Below are 16,508 nucleotides of genomic sequence, written 5' to 3'. Positions count from 1 at the left end.
TCAGGCTCCTTTGGTAAGTAGATAGTCACAGTCTCTCAGAGGAGGAATGAACCATGGGGAAATGCCAGGTCCAAATGGGGAACCAAAAGAGCTACCTGCTCCTGCAATTCTTTCATTGAAAGAACTTGAAATACAAAAACTGTTCTTCACTTTCAATGGTTAGATGCTGTATTTCAAGTTAGATGTGTTTTAATTACAGTGATTGATAATATGGTTTTGTCCTGCAAAAGGAAGCTACCATTAAATTGAGCAGCATCTTTTAAGTGCTGGAATGTGTTGGAATGTTTCCATTTGGAGAAGTGCTCTTACGAATACAAAGCTGAAGAAGACACTCTTGGGATTATTAATGCAGTGATGATAAGTGATTTAAATGCCCAGAGTGCTTTTAATAAAAAAAAAACTTCAGCAACTTTCACTGAGACAAAACAAAGGCCCCACCTGCTCCTGCTCTGCTGTAATTGATGACACATCTGGTGTAACTTAGAGAAAAGAAGTGGACATCACCTTCTTCCAGTTTCAATAAGCTTCATTGTTTGCATTTCTGGTGTTTGTTTTGATAGTTGAACTAACTGTGAATGCCTGGCTGACTTTCAAAAGCTCCAAAACCACTTATCTCAGTAGGGTGCTGTATCCGCATTTTGATTGACAGTTTTGAGAAGTTACTAAAGGATTATCTGTCTTTTATGTGGTTAGTGAAATAGATTTATTTTGCTTTTACAGTAGATCATCCACTATTTTTGAATGGATTTTATGAATGGGAGGCTTTTTTCAGTTGCAAGTGTGTTTGATTGAGAGCTGTTAGATGGCTAGAAGTTTATTTTTTATCTCCATTTCAAAGACATGGCCCCTGTTGTCAGCCACTGTCGATACTGGGAGAGCAGGTATTGATGAGACATAGGGGTGAAGTGGGAATGAGGATATAAGGCCTCTGAGAATGTCTGACTCCTGTCTGGTCGAGGGCAGCTCGCTTGCGCTCCATGATCAGGGCCATCTCTGAAACACAACCATGAAACTTTAGACACATTGGATGCTGTTTCTACCTTCAGCACCTCAGCCCTTCAGGAGCTGATGCACAGCATCACTAGTCGCAGATGCTGGTGTGATGGGGGCTGGCCTCACCTTAAAGATGCTGAGAGCACACAGGGAGAATGAGAGAACACTGTGGCACCTGCTATATTCTGACAGCAATTATCAGCACCGCTGAGGTGCAGACTTCAGTAATGTGTCCTGGGTGTGTGAGGCTGGACCATCACTGTGGTCTGAAGGCTGCACAGAGCACAGGGAAGAGGCCCTGGACTGAGACACTTGCCTTTACCTTGTGCTGAAAGGTTTCACATCTGAGTGACAAGAAAACTGCTTATCAGAACAAGGAGCCACAGGCAGGGAGACATTCCTAGGAGTTTATTGACAATAGTGAACAGTATGTGCAAGTGATCAACAGCCGCAGCCAAGCTGTGCAACTACTTTTACATAACTTTCCTAACCCTACCACTATGTCTTGGTGCTCCCTGGACATCCACAGTGGAGGTGGAGGCAGCCTGCTGACTGCGATGCTGTGTCTGTGACGACTTTGGCGAGTGTCCCCTGGAGGGCCGAGACTTGGTGAGCTCTGGCCTACTTTCGGGGTCCTGCTGTGTGGCTGTGGCACCCTCCTCAGCCTGTGAAGCTGGAGCTGCAGAGGTCACAGGAAGAGGGGATTCAGATGGTCCGGTCCCTCCCAGAGTCACCTGGGTGGATGGCCCCGGAACGTTCACCTGATGATCCTCCTCTCTAAAGGTGCCCAAGAGTTCCTGGCTGACTCCGTGAGCAGAAGAAGTAGCTGGAGTGAGATTGAGCTGCCCAGCACCCCTTTTGCGTACACACTGTTAGAGGCCAACTATTGCATCAGTTAAGTCCGTGCAGCAGTGTAGGAGTGACGTCCTGGACCAAGGTCTCGATGGTGGCCGCCATCCTGCCAGTGTTGACCTCGGTGCATTGCAATACCGGTGCTATCACCTCAGCCTGAAGACGGACAGATTCCTTCATCATGCTTTGCAATCTGAGGAGTACAGTGGATATCCCTTCCTGAGGCTCATCATCTGACTCAGACTCAGCAACGTTCTGGTCTCCAGCAGTCCTCCAAGTGCCGGGGACCTAGGAGGTCCCTGACTCTACCTGCTATGGATCAGAAAGTGCGATGTGCTCACCAGATTGTGATCCTAGGCTACTCCAAAGCTAGGTCCCACCAAGGTGTGTGTCTCTGCACAGGTGGAGGGTGTGGGTGAGCGCTGTGATGGGATTCAGGGAGGGTGACTTCAGATTCCTCTTCAGAGGTTTCTTCAGGTCTTGATTGGAGGCCCTGGGTCATGGACTTTGTCAGCTGTTTGGCAGATGTGCCTGCAAAAGCAAGGAGAGATAATTGGTGCATGGCAATGGCCTGCGAAAGGGGGCACATCACTCCTGGCATGGTTATCTGATGGATGTTGCACTGCTGGATTCTCACTTGGTACAGCAGCGCCAACCTCACCGTCAGCACAAGACCGGTCCTGGTCATCACCGGCCAGCTGGATGGCTCTGTTTTCAAATTCTGTCAGAGCTTTCATCTCTGACATCCCTCCACCTGTCTGAGACCTTTCCCTCCTGTTATGTGCCGGTTTGTCCTGCATGGATCAAGATGAGGAGAGTGTATCAAGACGCCTGCCGGGCCAGATGATAAGTATGCCTGGCCTGTGTGGGTGGTGAGTGGTCCATGGACAGGATGAGGACAATGACGGTGTGTGTGAAAGAGTGAATGGTGATGTGTCTTGCACTGGCAGTGAGTGAGGGCCTTGTGGATGTGTGATGGGTTTGTGAGTGTGTGAGTTGGGGGTGATGAAAAGAGTGACTTACCATGGTAGAACAGAGGAGATCATTCATCCTTTTGCAGCACTGGGTGGCTTTCCTCCTCTGCAGGGTGTTGGCGCTGACCACTGCCTCCCAAGCTGGTTTGGTGACTTTGCTGCCCATCCTGTGGCCAGAGCAGGGGTAGAGTGCATCCCATCGGGCCTCTGTAGCACCTAGCATTTGCTCGAGGGACCCATTTTTGAAGTTCCTTTGCTGGCAATGTCTCCCGGGCAGGGGTGGTGAGCTGGTGGTGTTGAGTGTTTTGCTGGTGGCTGCCTTATAAAGATGGCGGCCGGCGTGATGAGACAGCGGGATGATGGCGGGTGGGTGAATGAGTGCCCGCACGCCATGGAAACGGTGTGTTTTGTGGGAGTGAATAAATAAGGAGGTGGGCTCAGGACGATATGGAATGAAAACCTGCCATTTTCATCGACGGGTGGACTTCATTTTCCCCGCTCACTACCGCACCTACTGCAATTCTGGGAAAATTCTGCTCTAAGAGTTAATCACTTAAATTACACTAGAGCCCAATGTAGCCTGTGCCAAGTAGGGGCCTGTGAGAAATTGGTGAACAAGTTGTAACTTTTCAACCATCTGGAAGTTTAGCAGCAGTTTATTTCTGGTGACAATCTACTAGTTTCTATATTTATTCAATTCAGTTACACAACATACCAGGATTTCAGGGCCATAACCAATGCATTTACTTGTACAAATGCCTGGTTGTCTCGTGTGTGCTCCAGTTACAAAAACCTTGAAGCGTGGAGCACTCATTATTGGATTGGAGCTGGAATTTGTCTGATACTGTACAATGGGCTGATAACAAGTCAACAATCTATTTTAAGTCTTTTCCAGATTGAAGTCGATTAAAATAAAAATCAGGAGAAATGTAGGATAGGCTGCCAACTTGATGTTGCAGGTTTCACATTATCAGACACAAAGTCACAATGAACTGAAAAGAGTCTATCCCAATTTTTAAAAGGTTTCTCCATCTTAGAAACATTGCTGAATTCTTTAAACGTAATGGACCATATTGCAAATTGAAACAGCCTTGTCAACTAAACATGTTGAAAAATGCAGGTAAATTTTCAACTTTCTGTTCAGGTGTAAACAGATTGTGGATTGGTTACTCATTGTAGCCCAATTGGCAAAAATTTGACAGATGGTGTAAAATGTGGGAAAGATATGAGAACGCCACTTTGGTGGGAAGAATAGAAAAGCATATTCTTTAAATGGAGAGGGAACTGCAGAATACTATTGTACAGAAGGGAACAGTGTGTTCTGGTACATGAATCTCAAAAGCTTAGCATGCAGGTACAGCAAGTAATTCGAAGGACAAATGAAATGTTAGCCTTTATTGCAAGGGGTATGGAGTATAAATGTAGGGAAGTGTTGCTACAACTGTACGGGGTATTACTGAGGCAACACCTAGAGTACTATGTACCGTGTGCAGCTTTGATCTCCTTATTCACATTGGAGGTAGTTCAGCGAAGGTTTATTTGGTTGATGACTGAGATGACAAAGTTGTCTTATGAGGAAAGGTTGAGCAGGTTGGGCACATACACATTGGATTTTTGAAGAATAAAGGGTGATTCTATTGAAACATAAACATTTCTGAGGTGATTTGAGTGGATAGATGCTGAGAGAGGTTTCAAAATAAGGGGTTTCCTATTTAAGGCAGAGACGAATTTCTTTTGCCAGAGGGTTAAGAAATGGCATCAGCATCAATGTCAGCTGAATATTTTAGCACAGAGGAATTAAAAGATAATGTTAACAAATTGCACACAGAAATGGTAACCTAACATATGAAGATGCAGAATAGGAAAGGAGTAGGGCGTTCGGCGCTCGCACCTGCTCCACCATTCAGTAAGCTTATGGCTGATTTGTTTGCGTTTTGAATCCCACATTCCCACCTACGCTCGATATCCTTTGATTCACTTGCCTGACAAGAATCTATCTACCTCTGCCTTAAAAATATTCAATGACCCCGCCTCCACTGCCTTCTGAGGCAGAGAGTTCCAAGCAAACAAGTTTTTTAAAAAGTCCAATGTAAATGTGTATGGGTATTGGGAAATAACACGAATGTATCCACCTGTGGTAATAGGTGAATCTCAGTCAAAAGTGTCAACCAATAGCACACAGTGTTAGCCCAGTACAAACAAAACGCAGTGTTAACCAAGCACACGATGAAATATGAATTGCAACAGCTCCTCATGTAACAAGTCACAACCAAAAACTCTCAGAACTAAATGCAGCAGAATGTCACATGAATGTGTGAACAGCTAACTTGATTGAACAATGTCACAAAACCACGGCTTGGTAATACACAAATGGGTATGCCAAAAAGCGAGACATGTTGCTGAAGCTTTTTTCTTGCACTCATCAGGACAAATGCATGAATGCCAAATTTCAATGGTCACAATTTATACTACAGGAGAAAAGGGTGCTGATTGATTGGCAAGTCAACTCTGATTGGTCGAGACTTTCCCATGGAAAAAGCAATGGGGATCTCTAGGCTCCAAGGTAATTCAAAAATGTGCACGGCTCAAATATATTCCTTTCACAGACAACAGGTCCCTGTGCATGAATGTATGTTGCTTCTAGCAGGCATAAATGGGCCACATTATGTGCTCAACTTATCAGTTTAAGTTGGTTGTTAGTGTAACTAATAACACGCTCAGGATAGTTCATCAAGTGTTGCCCAATCATGGAATCACAGCTAAAAGTCAATACTTTGTTTTGGGTCTTTGCAACCGTGGTCTGGTTGCATGCGGTCTGTACTCCACCTGTTATGAGCAACCAAAGGAACGTGCTGTTTGATTTGATTAGTCAATTGCCTGGAGATAAGGCCTATGTAGCAGGCATCACATCGGCATTGAAATTCATGCACAACATTCCTCGATTGTGTGGTGGCAGAATGTAGGTTTAGACTGCCAACACATCCTGTTTATGGAAAATACTATTCATGTAGCCACTGTATAGTACCAGCATGAAATGGTTGGCAAACTAGTTGGAGCCTTACATTGCTTCTGCTAATGAGGCCCTATTTAAGTGCAATAAGTACGCAACTGAGTAGTGCCTCCCATGCTATCAAGGCCTCACTAGGGAGGAAATCCCATCCCCAAGAACTGTTGGTCTGTCAGAGGTGGGCAGATCTCCAATGCTGACAGCGCCACAAGAAGTGTTAACAGCTACTGGCAATGCCATAAGGCTTCATCAGGAGTCATCACTGCATCTCTGGAGATGGGTGGGTGGGATGGGATGGTGGTTGTGGGGAGAGGTTCACCAGCAAAGGGGCACAGAGGGATCAGGCAGAAAGGCATGTGCAATGGCTCTTAATGGGCTGCCCCCTTCCCCATGTTGAGTTCTTGGATCAGGCACTGGGTGCTTGTCAATGTGTGTTGCTGGGTAGCCTTTGGGAGGTATAGGAGATCAGATGCAAGGGCGGGGGAATGATTCTTAGTGGCGTGCTGCCTTCCCAATGTCAGGTGCATGGATCAATCACTGAGTGCCTGTCATTGTGAGTTGCTGGGTGGCCTTTGGGAGACACGGGAGACTTGTGCAAGTCCCATTAAGTCTCTGTGCCATCATTAAATTCTGATGGGCTCAGGGATAATTTGTTTTAAGTAGCTCATTAAAAAGGCATAATTAACATCCCGCCACCTGTGGGTGGGATTTCAATATCAGGCTCATCCCATGCCCAAAATTAGGGACAATTTTCCCAACATTGGGAGTCAGATTAACCTCTCCCTGTGCCCAGTGATAGTTCATGTGAGCAACAATTGCTTCACTTAATTATGTAATGTTCCACATAGTCATTGTCATTCTATTTTCTCCTATCTTAAGGCTGCTACATCCTGTTGTTCCTTAACTCAAACAAGGCTCCTGCATAAGCTTCAAGGTTTAGCTTTTAGCTGCAATAAGCATCTTTTTGAAAGCTTGACATTATGCTCCATAATACTTGTACCTTTGCACCAATTTATGTTATGCCCTGTTTCTACATTTTCCTACCTTATCAGACTATAAAAGGGGTCTTAATAGAGTTCAGTGCTAAAAACCAGCACAAATGTCCAGGTTCACCAAACCCAAACAGGGCAAAGCAGATGTTAATTGTAAACTAGACTGAGTAACCTGGGAATCCAGGTCCAGGTTTTCAGAGCCTCAGCTGTTGAAAGCACCTAGGAATGGGATATTTGATGAATTCAAAGTGTAAATACCTCATTCCTTCTTGCAGCTATGATCTAAATATAATTTTCTTTCACGGCAGTTATTGTTTGTACTTACAAAAATAGCAAGGTCTTTAGGATTACACATAACATACAAGGCAGGATACTCACACCCACAGACTGCACTCTATGTACTAGGTTGCTACATGACCCCCACCCCCACATACACACACACACACACACACACAAACACACACTCTCTCTACAGGGAACTTGGTTAGTAGCTTTTACATCCTTGTTTAATGCTGGCTATGCAGCCATTTCAATTTTGAAAGGGGCATGAGAGCAGGTGTACAAAACTGCCACAGTTGCAGACAATGTGCAAATTGTATTCCTATGACTATCACCCCAGGGATCTGCACACATAATCCTGGCTGATATTTCAGTGCGGTACTGAGGGAGTATTGTACTACCAGAAGTGTCAGCTTTCAAATTAGACACTTTCCTTTTCAAGTGGATGTAAATGACCCTGCAAGTGACTTGAGTAAGAGTAGAGGAGACCTCCCGGATCTGCTGGCAAATAATTATCCCTCAAGCTGCATCATTAAAGAATAAATTGGAACAAAGAGTAATCTCTTTCCTCTTGGTTGGACCTTGTTGTACCTTCCTATATTAAAACATTGGCTAAAATTCAAAAGCAATTCATTTCCTGCAAAAGATGCTTTGGGGTGTCTGGAGAAGCGATACATCAGGGCAGATTCTTTTGTTCTTTCTTTCATTCTAAAAAGGGCTCCATTTACCATTTATGAATAGGTATCAATCCATCTGAACTTGTAATACATTTGAAGTCTCTTTGGAGTAACTGTCAATAATTCACAGTTGGCTACATATTGGTAACAGTTATGATTTATTGTTTTTAAGCGTAAGAGAGAATTAATTCTTTACAGTATTTACATAGCAATTTACAAAATAAAATCTAGAATTATGTTACTCATTATTGTCCTTTGGGTCGTAGGCAAGGCCCATTCCTCATATCTCCTACTCACGTATGTGTCTTGTCATGAAAACATAATTTTCATAATATTATTGTGATTTATTGTAAAGCTTGGTTAATAGCAGACAGCTGTTCTGGAGCTTTTGAGTTATCAGAAGAGAAGCTAGGTTTGAAATGCTAAATCTGTAAACATGGCTGAAGTTTTAGAATGTGAGGTTTGAAGAACATTTGAATTTTTAGATAAACCAGAGTAGTGAATTTCAAAGAGATGGTAAGGTGTTACACCTAGCCATAAGAGGCCAAGCCAAACAGTGTGTTTATTTTTCCCAAAGATTATTGATAAGATTGTCAATGTGGTAATCACCTTGTTAAAGACAATTGCTAGTTAAACAGGTAATGGGCATTGATTGTACAGAAAGATACAGCTGGAACACTTCATGTAGCAGCTAGCTTGGCCTAAATAGCCAAGTGGTTATGGTACTGGGTTTGTAACCCCAAGATCAAGAGTTCAAATCTCACAATGGCAAACTATGAAACAATGTAATTTCATCTGAAACAGATGGAAACATGTTTTTTGGGGATTACGCGGAGTCGCTCTCAAGCGAGGCGGTGGATCCCCTGGTGCCCTCTACTGACTCCCCCCTCATCCCCCCAAGGGAACTCCGGGACTTTTTGTCGGGGCACCGCGGTCGCCGAGACAGGGTTCAGTTGGCCTTGGACCGGTGGCATTCGTTTCCGCTGGTGTTCTGGTCCACTCGCGAGGCTCTCAAGTCTCCCGAGTTGGATAGGAACGCGCGGCGGAGGGTCCAAACGTTTCTCGCTGGGCTCCTGAAGGAGAGGAAGGACTAAAAAGTCCTCTTCTTCTTTTTAATGACTTAAGGTGAAGGTTTGATGTACCTTTGACAATGAAGACCACTATAGCCAGCCTCAACATCCGCGGCAGCAGGGCCGCACAGCGCAGGTTCCAGAACTTCTCGGTCCTCAGGGACGGGAAGTATGCGTTGTGCTTCCTGCAAGAAACCCATACCGTTCCGGGAGACGAAGCCATGTGGCTCCTGGAGTGGCGAGGGGGGGTCTACATGAGTCACCTAGCCTCCAATTCTGGCGGGGTGGCTATCTTGTTGGCCCCGCATTTTCAGCCGGAGATCTTGGGGGTCAAGGAGCCGGTGCCAGGCCGGTTGCTGCACCTGACTGTGCGTCTGGGGGGGGCGGTGCTTCACTTTGTGAATGTGTACGCTCCCCTGGGCACGCAGCAGCAAGCGAGCTTCTTTGAAGAAGTGTCCACTCATCTTGGCTCCATCGACGCTGGCAAGTGCATCGTCCTCGGGGGGGATTTCAATTGCACCCTCGGGGTCCGGGACCGTCACGGTACCCCGCACTGCACGCGAGGTGTGAGTAAGTTGCGGGACCTGGTCAGGTCCTTCGACTTAGTGGACGTCTGGCGAAATCTCCATCCTGACTCCAGCGTGTTCACCTTTGTGTCACCTGGAGTCGGAGCGTCCAGACTCGACCGCCTTTACGTTTCGAAGGCGTACGTGTCCTGTGTTCCGGCTGCTTCTATACAGCAGGTTCCGTGCACGGACCACCGTCTGGTGTGGGCGGAGCTCACTTCGTTCTGCGCTCGGACGGGGTCCGCGTACTGGCATTTTAATAACCTGTTGTTGGAAGACCAGCGGTTCCTGGACTCGTTCCGTCGCTTCTGGGCCGGCTGGAGAAGGAAGCGGGGAGGCTTCCCCTCCTTGAGGCTATGGTGGGACGTGGGCAAGACTCACGTCCGAGTTTTCTGTCAAGAGTACGCGAAGGGGTCGACAAAGAGACGCAAATCCAGGGTCGAGGAGTTGGAGAAGGAGGTGCTCGACCTGGAGGCACGTCTCCGTCAGCCCGACGCGGACCCGGCCCTGCGGTCGGTGTACGATGAGAGGAAGGGCGCGCTGCGGGACCTGCAACTGGTCGGGTCTCGGGGCGCGTTCGTGAGGTCGCGGATCTGTTTCCTTAAGGAGATGGACCGTGGCTCTCCCTTCTTCTACTCACTGGAAAAAAGGCACGGGGTCCGTAAGCAGCTCTTTACGCTGCTGGCCGACGACGGATCCCTTGTCTCGGATCCGGAGGGCATCAGGGCCATTGCCCGAGATTACTACACTGCCCTGTTCTCTCCGGATCCGTCCAGTGAGGAAGCTTGCAGAGTTTTGTGGGAGGACCTGCCGCTGGTCAGCCCGGAGTGCGCCGGAAAGCTCGACTCCCCTATAAGTCTGGGGGAGCTGACCGGCGCACTCGACGGTCTTTCTAGGGGCAAAACCCCGGGACTAGACGGGCTGACCGTGGAGTTCTTCAGGGCGTTCTGGGACGTCTTGGGGAGCGACTTCGCGGGGGTCCTGGGGGAGAGCATTGCTACCGGGGAGATGCCCCTTTCGTGGCGCAGGGCCGTGATTGCCCTGCTGCCGAAGAAGGGGGATCTCCGCCTTCTTAAAAACTGGCGCCCGGTCTCCCTCCTCAGCACGGACTACAAAATCTTCGCCCGAGCCATGTCTTCTCGGCTCGGCACCGTGCTGGACCACATGATCCACCCTGACCAGTCCTACACCGTCCCGGACCGAACCATTTATGATAACATCCATCTGGTCCGGGACATCATCCACCATTCCCAGAGGGCTGGTCTGTCGAGCGCCTTCCTGTCTCTCGATCAGGAGAAGGCGTTCGACAGGGTGGATCATGAATACTTACTCGGAACTCTGCGAGCTTTCGGGTTCGGGACGCATTTTGTCGCCCGGATCCGACTTCTGTACACCGCCGCGGAGTGTCTAGTGAAGGTTAACGGGTCCCTGACGGCGCCCCTTCGCTTTGGGAGAGGGGTACGTCAGGGCTGCCCCCTGTCTGGCCAGTTGTATTCTATCTGCGTGGAGCCTTTCCTGCGCCTCTTGCGGAGGAGGTTGTCGGGATTGGTTCTGCGCGGGCCGGGCATCGGGGTGGTCCTTTCGGCTTACGCCGATGATGTGCTCCTTATGTTTAGTGACCCGGCTGACCTGCGGAGGATGCGCGAGTGCCAGGAGGTCTACTCTGCCGCTTCTTCTGCCAGGATCAACTGGGGTAAATGTTCTGGACTCCTGGTCGGTCAGTGGCAGATGGATCCCCTACCCGAGGAGCTCAGGCCTTTCACCTGGAGCAGGACCAGCCTCCTCTACCTGGGGGTCCATCTCTGCCCCGCTGAGGAATCCTGGCCGGCAAACTGGCAGGAACTGGAGACGAAAGTCACCGCTCGCCTGCGGCGCTGGACAGGACTGCTCCGAGTGCTATCTTACCGAGGTCGAGTTCTGGTCATAAACCAGCTGATCGCCGCCATGTTGTGGTATCGGCTGGTCACTTTGACCCCTCCCCCGGACTTTGTCACAAGAATCCAGAGATTGTTAGTCGACTTCTTCTGGGACAAAAGATTGCACTGGGTCGCTGCCGAGGTTCTGAGTCTCCCGCTTAGGGAGGGTGGTCAGGCGCTAGTGTGCCTACGCACACAGGTGGCGACTTTCCGCCTTCAGACCCTGCAGCGATACCTCTACGTCGAGCCTCCTCCTAGATGGTGTGCCCTGATGACGTATTTCCTCCGTCAGGTGCACGGCCTGAATTATGACGTGCAGCTCCTGTTTATAGAACAGCTGGGCCTCGGTGGCTCCTTGCAGGCGTTGCCCGTCTTTTACCAGGACCTGATCAAAGTCTGGAAAGTGGTCGCCTCGCAACGCAGCTCTCCCCCGTCAGGAGTAGCGGCTATCGTCAGAGAGCCGCTGCTCAGGAATCCGCCCCTCCGTCCTTTTCAGTGGTTGGCGGAGAGGAGGGCTGTGGCCGCAGGGGTGACCAGGATCGGGGACGTGCTGGGTGGCGGAGGACTGGGCTGGATGCTCCCGCAGGAGTTGGCGCGACGCGCGTCTGTGAGTGTCCAGGTCGCAGCCGATGCCATCCAAGACCTGAGAACGGTCGTGCTCGGACCCGACGTTATTTTGGGTCTTGAGGCGGCCCAGGTGCGCGGTGGTCTTCCGTCTGAGCGTTCCCCTGTTCGGACGGAATTCCACATTGGCCCCAAGCCCCGAACCCTCCCTCAGGTGCTGGTGCCCCGCAATATGAGCTGCCTCGGGGACATGCCCTCTGTGCCTTTTGGCACGGCAAAGAGGAGCTTTTTGTACGGACTGCTGCTGCACACCTTCCATTTTCTCGCCCTTGTCCGTCGACCGGACACGCCCTGGCGTGCCTTGTTGCCGTCCGGCGGCGGAGGCCCCCGATGGGAGGCCCTCTACGGAGGTGTTCTCCCCCTTTCTATCGGAGACCTGGGTTGGAGGGTGTTGCATGCAGCAGTCCCTCATAATAAGAGGATGCATTGGTTTGCGGACTCTCAGGACACGTGCCCGTTTTGCGGTCTTGTGGAGTCCGTGGACCATGTATACATAGGGTGTTGTAGGCTGCACTCCCTTTTTAGTTATTTGAAAAACCTTTTATTGATGTTTTGTTTGCACTTCAGCCCCACGCTCCTGATCTATGGGCACCCGGTGCGGAAGGGGGTCGGGAAGGAGGAGGACCTCCTCGTGAACCTGCTCCTGGGCCTGGCCAAGTTGGCCATTAACAGGTCCAGGCAGCGGGCGATCGACGGGGGAGTCCCGCCCGATTGTTTGTCCCTCTTCCGTGGCTACGTTCGCTGCCGGATGTCCCTGGAGAAGGAGCACGCGGTGTCTGCTGGCACTCTCGAGGCCTTCCGTGCTCGGTGGGCACCGCGGGAACTGGGGTGTTTTGTTGACCCCTTTAATCACATTTTGATTTAAAGTTTGTAAGTTTCCTTTAAAACTTTGTTCTTGGTTTTACAGCTGACCTGAATTAGGGGCTGTGCCTGATTTTTCCCAATTTTGTTGATTTGGTTTTCATTTAAAAAGATTATCAAGAGTTCAAATCTCACAATGGCAAAACTATGAAACAATCTAACTTCATCTGAAACAGATGGAAATAGGTTTGTACTCGAAAGAGTTACAGCCATCATACACTTTGATTACATACATTGAAAGAAATAACATGCATTTATGTGGAAGCTACTTGGAAGTCAGTAGCACTGAGATGTTGTCTTGAAAATAAACCAGCTTGAACAAAAAGAACCTGCCTGGATTAATTAATTCTTCCACTATAACCTCTGATTGTGAGTAACATGGGAGCAGAAGATGAACTTTAAGATTTGCTGATTGATCGCTGTATATGAAGGTTTTTGTCTCAGTCCTCTGAAGGAATAGAAGTGTACTGTTGTTGACAATTTAAGTTATGGAATGGCAGAAGGACGGTGCAAAATCACAAGCTTTGACTACCCACCAATTTATTTTCTGACTCTGAACCTTATCAGCAATGGAAGGCTGAAGTTGAAATGTGGACCCGGGTTACTTCCATACCCCAGAAGAAGCAAGGTATGGCTTAGGCGTTATCATTACGAACCAAAAGTAAGATAAGGAGTAGTTATTTTCAGAGTAGAAAGTGGATGATTTGGAACATGAAGAGGGATTGAACCTTCTGTTACAATTTTTGGATAAGTTTTACAAAAAGGATGAGTTATTGGAAGCGCATGAAGCTTGGACAATCTTTGATAGGTTTAGGAAATCAGATGATCAGTCCATGGAAGAATATATCATGGATTTTGATAAATGGTACAGGAGACTACAGAGATTTGAACTTGAAATTCTGGAATTGGTATTGGCATTTAAATTACTGGACTGTGCTCGCATTTCTCATGTTGATCGTCTTTTAGCACTAACAGGGGTTCAGTTCCGGTGGAAAGAATCTCCTCTAGGTCAGATGGCTACTGCCCTGAAAATATTTCTGGGGAAACAGTCGCTCCCTGCCACTTTCATAGCAAATGTGAACAGCTGTGCTGTGAAACAAAGGGTAGAGGAATCAATGGTGGCTGAATTTTGAGGGCGACCAAAAATTAGACAAGGATTCCAATACAAAGATGGGGTTAATGACAAAAGGTCTGAAAATTGTCATAACCCGAGCCAATTTGAGAGTTGGGACAAAAAGTGTGTCTGGGATGGTGACCATAGGCGTTTAACCCAAAAAGAATGCATGGGGAATGATTAATCCGTGTTTTCGGTGTGATTCCCAGTATCGTTACACGATGAACTGCCCACAGCACAGGAATCGTGTTTTTGAAGTGACCCATGGGACAGATTCATCTGAAACTGAAAATGATGATGGTGACTGCCATGATGGGATTGTATTGATCACTGAGTGTTTGCATCCAGTGATGAGTATCTTGATGGTAGATTCCTTCAACTGTGCAGCTCTGGACAGCGGTCACACTTCCACGGCATGTGACATGGACTGGCTAGACTGCTATCTTGAGTCTCTCAATGAGGCAGACCAGCAGAATGTTGAGTATGAAAGTTCTACCTGCTTCAGGTTCGGCGATGACAATACATTAACGTCCTCCAAACAGGTGGTCCTCCCATGTAAGATAACAGGGATCAATCTGTTTATCAGTACTGATGTGGTCTCTAGCGAGATACCACGATGGTTGAGTTGCTCTGCGATGAAGAAGGCTCAGATGTTGCTGGATATGAACAATGATAGAGTAGTCGTGTTTGTAAATGTGAATCTACATTTTTACTCGGTCAGGCCATTACTGCTTGCCACTAAGGAAGCCAGAGATTTCTCCTCAAAAAGTTCATGAAGTTTTGTTAACTGCTGAGAATAAGAATCTGGCGGACAAAAAGATCATTTGGAAATTACATAGACAGTTTACACATCCAGCGCCAACGAAACTGAAGGCTCTATTTCGAGATGTGGGAGTGGTCAATAAAGGATATGATGGCCTTATTGAACAAATCACTGCTCAGTGTGAAATTTGACTTAAATATCATAGGACACTATCCCGTCCTGTTGTGAGCTTTCCACTAGCCAGGGTGTTTTAGCGATGCAGTCGCAATGGACTTGAAAGTTTGGGACAAGGGTAGGGGTATTTTCTTTACTACACTTCATAGATATGGCAACCAGATTTAGTCTATCCACTGTGATACACAGTAAAGACAAAAGGACCATTGTCAATAAGGTCATGGAGAAATAGGTAAGAACAGGATTAGGAACACCGACGAAGTTCCTCACAGATAATGATGAGGAATTCGCCAATGAGGAATTTTGAGATATGTGCGAAAATTTAAACATCATAGTTATGCAACACTGCAGCTGAGAGCCTGTTAATAATGGTCTTTGTGAAAGAAACCATGCGGTAATAGATGACATGTTGCATAAAATATTGACTGATCAACCAGATTGTAAATTGCAAACGACACTAGCATGGACGGTGCACATGAAGAACTCTCTGCAAATTATTGGGGGGTACAGTCTGTACCAGTTGGTGTATGGAAGAAATCCAAAGTTGCCGTCGGTGTTATTGGATGGTCCCCCTGCTCTAGGAGGGACTAGCATTAGCTCCACCTTTTCTGCTCACCTGAACACTTTGCATGTGGGCAGAAAAGCTTTTATCAAAGCTGAGTTTCAGACAAAATTCGACAAGCCCTATGGCACAGCAAAGGACCATCAGGAATATAGTTTAGACAAAGAGACATGGTATATTATAAAGGGGAAGGCCAGAAAGAGTGGAAAGGACCTGGCAAGGTAATAGGGCATGATGGGAAAGTAGTAATTGTGCAACACAGTAATCAGACTGTTCGGGTACATTCTTCATGGTTAATTGGTACTGACTATACCTTTACAGGTTCTGAACAGGACATGGAACGAATGGAGGCACAATGCACTTCACATATACATACACTGGGTAGATATGAGGAGCAGATGATGGCAGATACAGGGTTGATTGATTATGAACAAAGTAATACTGAGGTACAGGACAGCGCTATTCATCCAAAAGGGCAACTATCCAAAGTATGAACAAAAGTTTGCCCATAGAATGTTATGTTGATAATCAGTCTCTTTGGGACAACGTTCATTCCACGAAAAGCATCACTGAAAAAAGGCTAAGAATATAACTAGCCAGTATAAAAGAAATGTTAGAGAGAAGAGAGATTTTTAAGATACAATGGGTGACACAGGTCACCAACTATCAGACTGTTTTACAAGAAAAAGTGCCTGCTCGAAGAAATTATTAAATGTATTGGAAGAGGGGTGCCTTGTGTTATAATGGTGCAATGAAAACAGCTTTTTTGTTTTATAATTGTTTACATATATATTTGGTAAAAGAAATACAGGAATTATAGATGTGGAAATACGGGACATTAATTCCTTCTGTTTGTTTGAAAAAAAAACTCAAAGAATTTTTTAAAAGTTTTAATTTAAAAGGAAGAGGAGAATCTGTCAATCACCTTGTTAATACCAATTGCTAGTTAAACAGGTGATGGGCATTGATTATCCCATCTAAATAGAATAAAAAGATACAGCTGGAACACTGCGTGGAAGCTACTTGGAAATCAATAGCACTGAGAAGTTGTCTTGAAAATAAACCAGCTTGAATCAAAAGACCA

The sequence above is a fragment of the Carcharodon carcharias genome, chromosome 2 (assembly GCF_017639515.1).
Source record: "Carcharodon carcharias isolate sCarCar2 chromosome 2, sCarCar2.pri, whole genome shotgun sequence".
Classification (NCBI taxonomy): domain Eukaryota; kingdom Metazoa; phylum Chordata; class Chondrichthyes; order Lamniformes; family Lamnidae; genus Carcharodon; species Carcharodon carcharias.
This window is presented reverse-complemented; position numbering follows the sequence as displayed.